At 29.4% G+C, this 9,309-nt stretch overlaps 2 long non-coding RNA genes across 2 annotated transcripts; both read right to left on the bottom strand.

Moving 5' to 3' along the window:
* Positions 1-3,405: 3,405 nt before the first annotated feature.
* Positions 3,406-4,025, bottom strand: LOC112324268 (uncharacterized). Its single transcript, XR_002978013.2, has 2 exons — positions 3,790-4,025; positions 3,406-3,656 (listed from the first exon to the last, which is right to left on the bottom strand). It is a non-coding gene; the product is annotated as an uncharacterized LOC112324268 (long non-coding RNA).
* Positions 4,026-8,354: 4,329 nt separating this feature from the next.
* Positions 8,355-9,094, bottom strand: LOC112324257 (uncharacterized). The gene is made up of 2 exons (XR_002978000.2): positions 8,956-9,094; positions 8,355-8,822 (listed from the first exon to the last, which is right to left on the bottom strand). It is a non-coding gene; the product is annotated as an uncharacterized LOC112324257 (long non-coding RNA).
* Between the last annotated feature and the right edge of the window lie 215 nt (positions 9,095-9,309).

The raw sequence follows: 9,309 nt of genomic DNA, 5'->3' as shown, positions 1-9,309 counted from the left end.
GTTCACACAAAATATTTACTTTAGTCCTCTAACTTTACAACTTATATTTATTTGGCCCCTCAATATTTTTTCAATTTTAATTTAGTAAAAAATTTTATTTTTTAGTCCCTAATTTGAGAGAGGAGAGAGAGAGGTACATGCAATCCAGCATCGAGAGAGAAAATAGATGTTATCATTGATTTTTACTACCAAAATGGTAGATCTTGATATCAAAGGGTTCCATTTGGTTAGGGGAGTTCCACTTATATTTTTTTTAACCTTGAAATGACCTAAAGCCATAAATCTAAGCTCAGAAAGATTTTTTATTTCGGGTTGATTTTGAATTTTGGATGGTTTTTTTAATCTTTTAAAACCATTTATGAGTTTGTAAAAGTGTCAGAGTTATTTTATAGGTGTTTTGGGGTAAAAAATAGGTTCAAAATGAGTTATTGGATAACTAAACATATATCTTATTTTTTGACCACTATAATAGCTAGAATATGAAGAATTTCAAATGATAAGTTGTCTAGAATTTTAATTTTTTAAAATATAACAGGGTGGATGACATGTTGCTCATCCTATTTAAATTTAAAAATAAAAATCCCACGTGGTGGCTACTCTTGCAGGCCCGTAAGCATGTTTCTTCAATAATTCTTGAAGAAAAAAAGTCATGCTTTTTTATATATTTAATAATTCTTTAAATTATATTTTAATTAATATCCATTCTCTCTCTAAATCATCAGGGGAATCGAGCTTGCTTCTTCTTCATGTTCTACAAACCAGAATACATGTATGATCAGGGAACCTGAAGCTTACCAATTTGTAAATTTAGATATTCGCCAAGTTTATTTATATAGAAAAATCAAGGATCAAAACATTAAAGATAATAAAAAAAATAAAAATAATTATGAAAGTATCAAATGGAATTCATCCCAAAAAATTGTCTATATTTCTGTTTTTATGTGTTTTAAAATAATTATCTGATCAAAATATTAAATCATATGTTTTTCTATAATACTCCTAATTAAAATTTATTTTGTAAGATTCCTATAATAAAAAATGGGATAATTTAGAATAGTATAAATAAAAAAATGTAACATATCAATTAATAATATTTTTAAACCATGTGAAAAATCCAATGTAACAATATATTAAGTACAAAATTAGCCGTGATATTGGAGTAAAAATGAAACCCTAGCTATATTACGGTAGCTAATGATCGGGGATGATGCTTGGCTAAGCTAAAAATTGACTATGAACTCGTAGACACATTCAAAGGTCCAGTGGCGCGCGGAGCTAGCCAAAGGGGACTAGAAACAGAGACCGCCTCGTCTCTTTTTTTCTTTAAAAAAAAAAAAACATTTCCTAATATATATATATATATATATATATATATATATATATATATATATATATATATATATATATATCAAGGTTGTCAATTCTGTTTCGATAAGTGTTTTGTTTTTTCAATTGGAATGGAATGTTTTAGTTTCGGAGTATTTTGGGGTTGTACTGTTCATATATATATATTCAACAAACATAATTCAAATTCAAGATAAATTAATTATAAATTATGCAATACAAACACAATGCCTAACAAATATAATTTCAAAATTTAAAATATTTCTAAATAGTCAAGATTAAATAGATCTTTAACTTAAAGTAATTCCACTTAAACAAAATATCAAAATATTATGAAAATAAAATGTTTTAACACAAATATTTTAAATATAAAGTTAGGTCAATGTTATCAAGGCTAATAGAATCTAAAGCATCCCTTGTTTTGCTCAAATTCCTACAAAGTATAAACATGAAAAAAACAACATGAATATAAATCATATATATTAGTGATAAATTTAATTTTAAAAAATTAATATCATTGTTAATGAAAATAGTAATAATAATTTTCAATATTATTATTAATATCATTGTTATTGAAAATAGTAATGAAAAAGAGCTTTTTATACTTGGGTGGTTTAATTAATTAAATTGAACAAGATTTAGTTTGATTCAATGGCTTTTCAAGAACAGAACGGAACATGTGGAATGGAACCGGAACGTTCCGGCCGAAATTTAGCCGAAAAATCCGGAACGGACCAAGATTTAAAATGAGATGAAAATTGTTCCGTTTTGTTTTATTTTTTGAATTGGTATAGAATGTTTCGGCCATTCCGGATAAAACAAAACGGAATTGACAACCTTGATATATATATATATATATATATATATATATATAAGTGGATTGGATCCTTATTGAGACAAGTAATTCTTCCATTCCTATATTTAAATCTTAAATATAATTTCTTTTTAATCTAATGTTTAATTTTTTTTTTTTATAATATTCTGTAACTTTCTATATCTAGCTACTTGCTCTACTTTTCTCAATTGTAGAATCTCACTTGCCACAATTTTTTTTTTTCAGTTTATTGATAATATTATTGGATAGCATTAACCAGTAAATGTGCGTTATCTAAAAACAAAATAACAGTATAACTCTAACCTTATTCAAATATCGGGAGTTAATTAAACTAGGGATTTTTTTATAAGGAATTATTCCCAAAAGATTTTTTAGCTTTAGAAAATTTTATAGCATCCAGAAAATAACTAGTTATATCCAATTAATTACTTCTTAAGTTTATCTTAAAAAAATAAATAGATACAAAAAAGAGAAAGAAAATAAATTATTATTTTACTCATATTTGAATCTATTCTTTTTAAAGTGTAACTACTAAGATATTGAGTTTAGCTTGTTCTTTATATATTTTTAATATTTTAAAAAAATTAAAATAAACATTTATATAGCTTGGTTGGGAACACAAATCTAAAAAGGACATATAGCACACATGTCAAGGTGTAAAGTAATGAATTTATAACCCTGAGGGATAACTCACTGATCAAGTTTTAGATTTATTCTCTAGAGGTCACCAGTTTGAGTCTCATAAAACTTAAAGTTACTGGAGGCTTAAATGGTCGTTAACTTCAGGACTGTGAGATTAGTTGAGGTGCGCTCAAGCTGCCCAGACATCCACATTAATAATAAAAAAAGTAAGGTATTTGTACAAATATGGCTAATAATTCATAAATTTACCACATCTCAAAAAAAAAAAATTACTGATGAGACTTGCATCTAAAAAACCTCATGCTAAATAAGTTAATTTTTTCTTTTTAAGTAAAAAACCTCATAAATTTACCAAACCCTTGAGCACTCTTTTTACCGATTTGAAATTTTTGTTTTGCTTTTTTTTCTTACTTTACTACTCTATATAAGAGTGAAATCTAATTCTGTCTCCAATTGAAACTTTTACTTTTTATGTATATATATGAAAAATCTGTAATTTTTTTTTTCATATAACAAAAAATGTTGATAGTCGTTCAGGCCTAATCGGCAAAGAAGAAGAGAAAATTAATTAGCATGATCATACCTTTGGATAATACATATCATGTCACACCAAAACAAATGGGAAAAAGTACAATTAGATGAATTTGAAATGAACTGCTCATGTTTCCATACAAGAGCTTCCATATCTAAATTATATTATTTAAAATTAATTAAAGCTGATCATGTTCAAGGACGTGTAGATGAACTCCCACCTGGTGCTGGAGGTCCAGGTCTTGGTTGATCTACATCGCGGCCTTCTCGTGGATCTGGAGCAAGAGCAGACCTCCTGTTGACACTGACAGCACAGTAACATAAACTTTCATTAGCTAATAGCTAGTAACAAACAGTTTTTCTTTCTAAATAAGCATATAGTTTGAAGTTAAAATTGCCATCTATAATAGAGGAATCAATACAAGTTTACTACGTACATCATGCGTTGAGAAGATGTACTAAACAGAAGCGCTAGGCAGAAGAAGCGTAAGAAGAACCACAATAGCTTCATTTTCCACTCTTTCTCTTCCTCGTCCTTTCAATTTCTTGATAAATAATGCTCTTAATTTCTTCTGTGTGTATATGCAATGGTGTTTGCCTTCGGAGGCGGGCAATATATATAGACGCAGGAAACGAGTAGTTAAGGAATGGATATGGAGAATCCAGTTTGGATGTGTGTGAAAACAAAAAACTACAACACTTGCATGTATTCTAAACTAAACCTAAAATAAAAATACTACAACGCAAGGAATTGGTCAATGGTCAATCAATGATTATAGAGGGTAAAGATTGATGGGCACTCGTTTTGAGAGACACCGAGGTGGACGTATGACTTTCAGGGGAAGAGCTTGCAAAACTTTGCAGGGGGCAAGAATAGAACATTTTTTTTCCTCTGGGTACATAATATTGATTTTTTCCTATTTAATAATTATACTTTGGTTTCACAAAATTGATGTATTGTAAATTATAAAATAATGTTTGGAATCATGAACATATAAGATAATACAAAATTAAAAATAAAAATATTAAATAAACAATGAAAATGCAACATAAAAAAAGATACAAATCATTATGTGGGTTATAATAGTTACACACACATTGTTTTTTTTTTAAATAATTTCTTTATCACTTGATTTTTTTATTACTAGTTTAATGTTTTCACATTAAATTGACTAGAAATTGAGTTTGATATTTTGTTATGGTTGACTTTATATAGCGCTCTCGCGATATTAAAAATAAATTTTGTCGTTGGCTTGATTTGATAAAATAAAATTTATTTTCATATATTCAATCAATTTAAACTTTAAAAACTTAATTTTAAATTGAAATAAATATTCAACCTTTTTTTTAAGAAATAACATATTTATTTCATATTTCTGACTTAATCTTTGGACTGAATCAATAAATTTATTATTTTTTATTGGCATATATAATTTTTAATTTATTTTATTAAACATGTTTATAAACTATTTAGTTTACAATTGAAAAAAAATTAATGGTAAAAATACCAATAAACAACACCTACATATATTTGAAAAAAAAATCTTTATCCGATAATGTTGCTTGGGAAATCAAACTAGTTTGCTAGAAGTTGTTTGTGTTAGAGAATAATATAAATCATATCCTGAGACCTCACCTAACAGCTTAAGTTATTAGGTTGGGATGATTTTTTGACATGGTATCAGAGCCTTGATAACCAAGCGGTCACGAGTTCGAATCTCACCATCCTTATTTATTTGATAAAAATTAAGCACAAGGTAAAATAGGTCTGTGCAAGTTTCAAACCCAAAAGGCTTTCACTTGAGGGGGTGTGTTAGAGAATAATATAAATCATATCCTGAGACCTCACCTAACAGTTTAAGCTATTGGATTGAAATTGTTCTTTGACAGTTTAGGAGTGGGAAATGGGATCGAGAGATATGTAGGCTTTGGTAAACTTTGTAAGAATCAGCATTACAGCATCCAAAGTTTTTCGGGAAATAATTTCCTTTAAGAAAATCCTTGATTTAATTAATTCCAAATATATATTTTTAAACCCTGAATTTTGAACCCCTGGTTGCCATTTTGAACCCCGAATTCCGTCGTTTAGTCCTCCGTTTTTCTAATCTTATATTGTTTCACCATTTTAGAAAATATTTCGGGTATTAATTCCAAGTATTCGGTGTTCTGTTTTCCAAATTATTAAATTAGGTCTTTGTATGAGATCTTTGTGATTTTCTTACATTTGTTTTACTTTTTTTAGATAAAAAGATTTATATTACTTTTACTATCACTTCTAATTAGTAAAAAAAAGAAAACTTCTTTAAACAAAATGATTCATTATTTTTTCTCATGTTTATATCTTAAATTTCTATTTATATCACATACAATAATTAAAATCTAAAATTAATAAAATTATATCAAAATTCAATAACTTCTATTCATATCGCATATAGTAATTAAACTAGATTATTATCTATGCTACGTTGCGGGTCGGATCAAAAACTTTTTTAATGTAAAAAAACATCCAAGTGTTGATAATGTTTTTTTAGCATAAATGTTTTTTTAACTAAGTATGGATTGACCTGATATGACATGGTCAACTTAAAGGGTCCAAAAACAACCCAAACAACCGATAAAAATATAGTTTTACTAAAAAAAAAAGCAAGGCGACATTTTAAAAAAATATATATATTGAAATGACAACATATTATATTGAATTTGATCAACTCAGGTTAACTTATCAAAGTCACTACCCAGGTCATTAGACCTTAATAACCATATAGAAAGAAAATAAAAAAAATATATTATTAAACTTAATTTTCAATCAATTCAATGTTGAAGAATGAAATTACAAACAAAATTCTACTAAGAAAATAAGACAAATCAACTTGGGTTAATCTACCAAACCTGGGTCATGAGAGTGATATAACCTCATAGAAAGCAAATCGAAATAATTTATAAAACTCAATTCTCAATCAATCCAACATAAAGGATGAAATTTCAAAAAACAATTCAATGACGAAACAACATGAAAAACCACCAAGTCAACCAAACAAAGTCATGAAACGCTTCATAAGACCAGAATAACCTCATAGAGCGTAAACTTAAATAAATTATGAAGTCTAATTCTCAATCAATCCAATATTAAATGATGAAATTAAAAATAATTCAACTAAAAAGGAACAAAAAAACCCAAGTCAATCGATTTGACTCGTGACTCGGGTCATTAGACTGTAATAACCTCATAGAAAACAAATAAAAAAATACGAAGCTCATTTTCCAATCAACTCAATGTTGAATAATTATATTGAAAGAAAATTAAATAAAAAAAATAATTCAAGTCAACCCAAGTCAGAAGACTAAGATAACTCCATATAAAGAAAGCAAATCAAAAGAAAATATAAAATTTAATTCTCAATCAACTCAATGTTAAAGGATGAAATATTTTTTAAAAAATATTCAATTTAAAATAAAGATAAAAAGACCCGTGTCAACCTGGCTAATCTGCAAAACCCGCAACCTAATCATGAGACCATAATAATTCGATAGAAAACAAATTAAAAAATAATTATGACTTTGTCGGATGCTTTCACCGTGAAATATATAACTATATATAAAAAGATGAATTTTGTGTAGAAATATTTGATTTGACAAACAATACTTTTAAAAAAGAATTTTTCTGATAAATATAAAATATATTAAATATTCTACATATGAATATACAAAATATATGTCAACAATAATATATAAATTAAACTCTATATAAGAAATAGAGATTATGAAGAAGTTGATTATCAGATACGGAATTGATAACTATTTATTATCTTGGCAGGTCAGACCAACACAATGATTGAAGAAATAGAGGTACGGAAAAGAGATAAAGATTAAAAAAGGAAAAACAATAAAAATAGTAGCCTAACTGATTTGTCCAGATAAACAAACCTTTTGAACTCTTTCGTGCATGACTGCTTGGTTATGTATATAAATAGGCAAAAAGTTTTTACGGTATTGCAAGAAAACCGAGCATTAGGGTTTGGAAAATTACCGCCTGGTTCCACTAATTTGGTCGAAATCCAAACAATGTGCTTTGGTTCTTCCAGCTCATCCGCATGGTTATTGTAGAATAATTGCGGCATTCTGTTTAAAGGAAATTGCCGAAGAATCGAAGATGGTTTCCCCGTCTACGAGACTTTCATGCACGCCAACACGTTGTTGCATTTTTCATGAGTTCCAATCTTGATACCCCATTGTCCCTAACCATGAGAGAAGTAATTATCTCTCCAGACTCTAGCTAGATGCATGGTGGAGTGGAGAAGATGAGTTGAAATGTTGTTTGTGATCTACCCCGAACACATGTTCTATGATTTGGCATTCCAGAAAAAAAAAACCCAGAATGACGATGCCTACACGAACAGAATCTGGGTAGATGAGCGACGACACATTTGAGAAGGAATGCTCCCCATCTAGGCGTAGATCTTGCAACTATATAAATAGCCATGAAGTTTAGGGTTAGCGGATCTTCTTCTTCCTTTATTAGCTCCTCTCCTGCACTATTCTCTTGTACCATTACTGCTTCCTTGGACACATCTCACTCTCCACATTCAAATAAGTTTTCAAAAACTCTTTGGTTTTTTAGGCTAATTAACTGTCTTATACTGCAGTGGAATACGCGAATTTAAGGAAATAAATATGATTTTGTGATTCCTTTAGCAGTCGGCCTTTTGGTTCTCCTGATAAACTCTCACTTCATCTCATGACCTATCATATTATACTAGCCAGCTGCTATAATCACCAGCCCACAACTAACACTATAGACAAAAATTACCACCACCACAATACTTAGTTTTCTTTTAGCAATCGGCCTTAGTGTTCTATCTTTATTTTCATTCCAATTTCCTAATTTTCCTAATCACATGTTCATTTTTATTCCTGGTAACCTTATTTTTCTGGATAGATCAAATAAGTTTATAAGCATCGTAGGTGAGAAAAGCAAGCCACCAAGGCCAAAGAGATACACAGATAGAACAGGAAAAGAAAAGGGCTAGAAACCCAGAAAAAAGGAGAAAACTATACAAAAAACTGAATAGCAACTAGGCTACAGATGCAGAGCCAATGCATAAGAAACCTAGGAGCACAATATTGAGAATTGCGCAGAACCAAACCACTAAGATAGCAGATAAATAATCCTTGAAATTTCCACTATACTCTGAATTGAGAAGATAAAAATAATTAAGGAATTAAGAAGATAAAAAAAGAAAAAAAAACCATGTCATAACATAGAAAGGGGGGGAAGTACAATTAGATGAATTTGACATGATCTGCTGTTTTTATCCATACAAGAGCTTCAATATCCCAGCAATAAATTAAAGCTGATCGTGTTCAAGGACGTGTAGATGGTCTCCCACCTGGTGCTGGAGGTCCAGGTCTTGGTTGATCTACATCGCGGCCTTCTCGTGGATCTGGAGCAAGAGCAGACCTCCTGTTGACACTGACAGCACAGTAACATAAACTTTCATTAGCTAATAGCTAGTAACAAACAGTTTTTCTTTCTAAATAAGCATATAGTTTGAAGTTAAAATTGCCATCTATAATAGAGGAATCAATACAAGTTTACTACGTACATCATGCGCTGAGAAGATGTACTAAACAGAAGTGCTAGGCAGAAGAAGCGTAAGAAGAACCACAATAGCTTCATTTTCCACTCTTTCTCTTCCTCGTACTTTCAACTTCTTGATAAATAATGCTCTTAATTTCCTCTGTGTGTATGCAATGGTGTTTGCCTTCGGAGGCGGGCAATATATATAGACGCAGGAAACGAGTAGCTAAGGAATGGATATGGAGAATCCAGTTTGGATGTGTGTGAAAACAAAAAACTACAACACTTGCATGTATTCTAAACTAAACCTAAAAAAACAAATACTACAACGCAAGGAATTGGTCAATGGTCAATCAATGATTATATAGGGTAAAGATTG

This window comes from Populus trichocarpa, chromosome 15 (genome assembly GCF_000002775.5).
Source record: "Populus trichocarpa isolate Nisqually-1 chromosome 15, P.trichocarpa_v4.1, whole genome shotgun sequence".
NCBI classification, from domain to species: domain Eukaryota; kingdom Viridiplantae; phylum Streptophyta; class Magnoliopsida; order Malpighiales; family Salicaceae; genus Populus; species Populus trichocarpa.
This window is presented reverse-complemented; position numbering and strand designations above follow the sequence as displayed.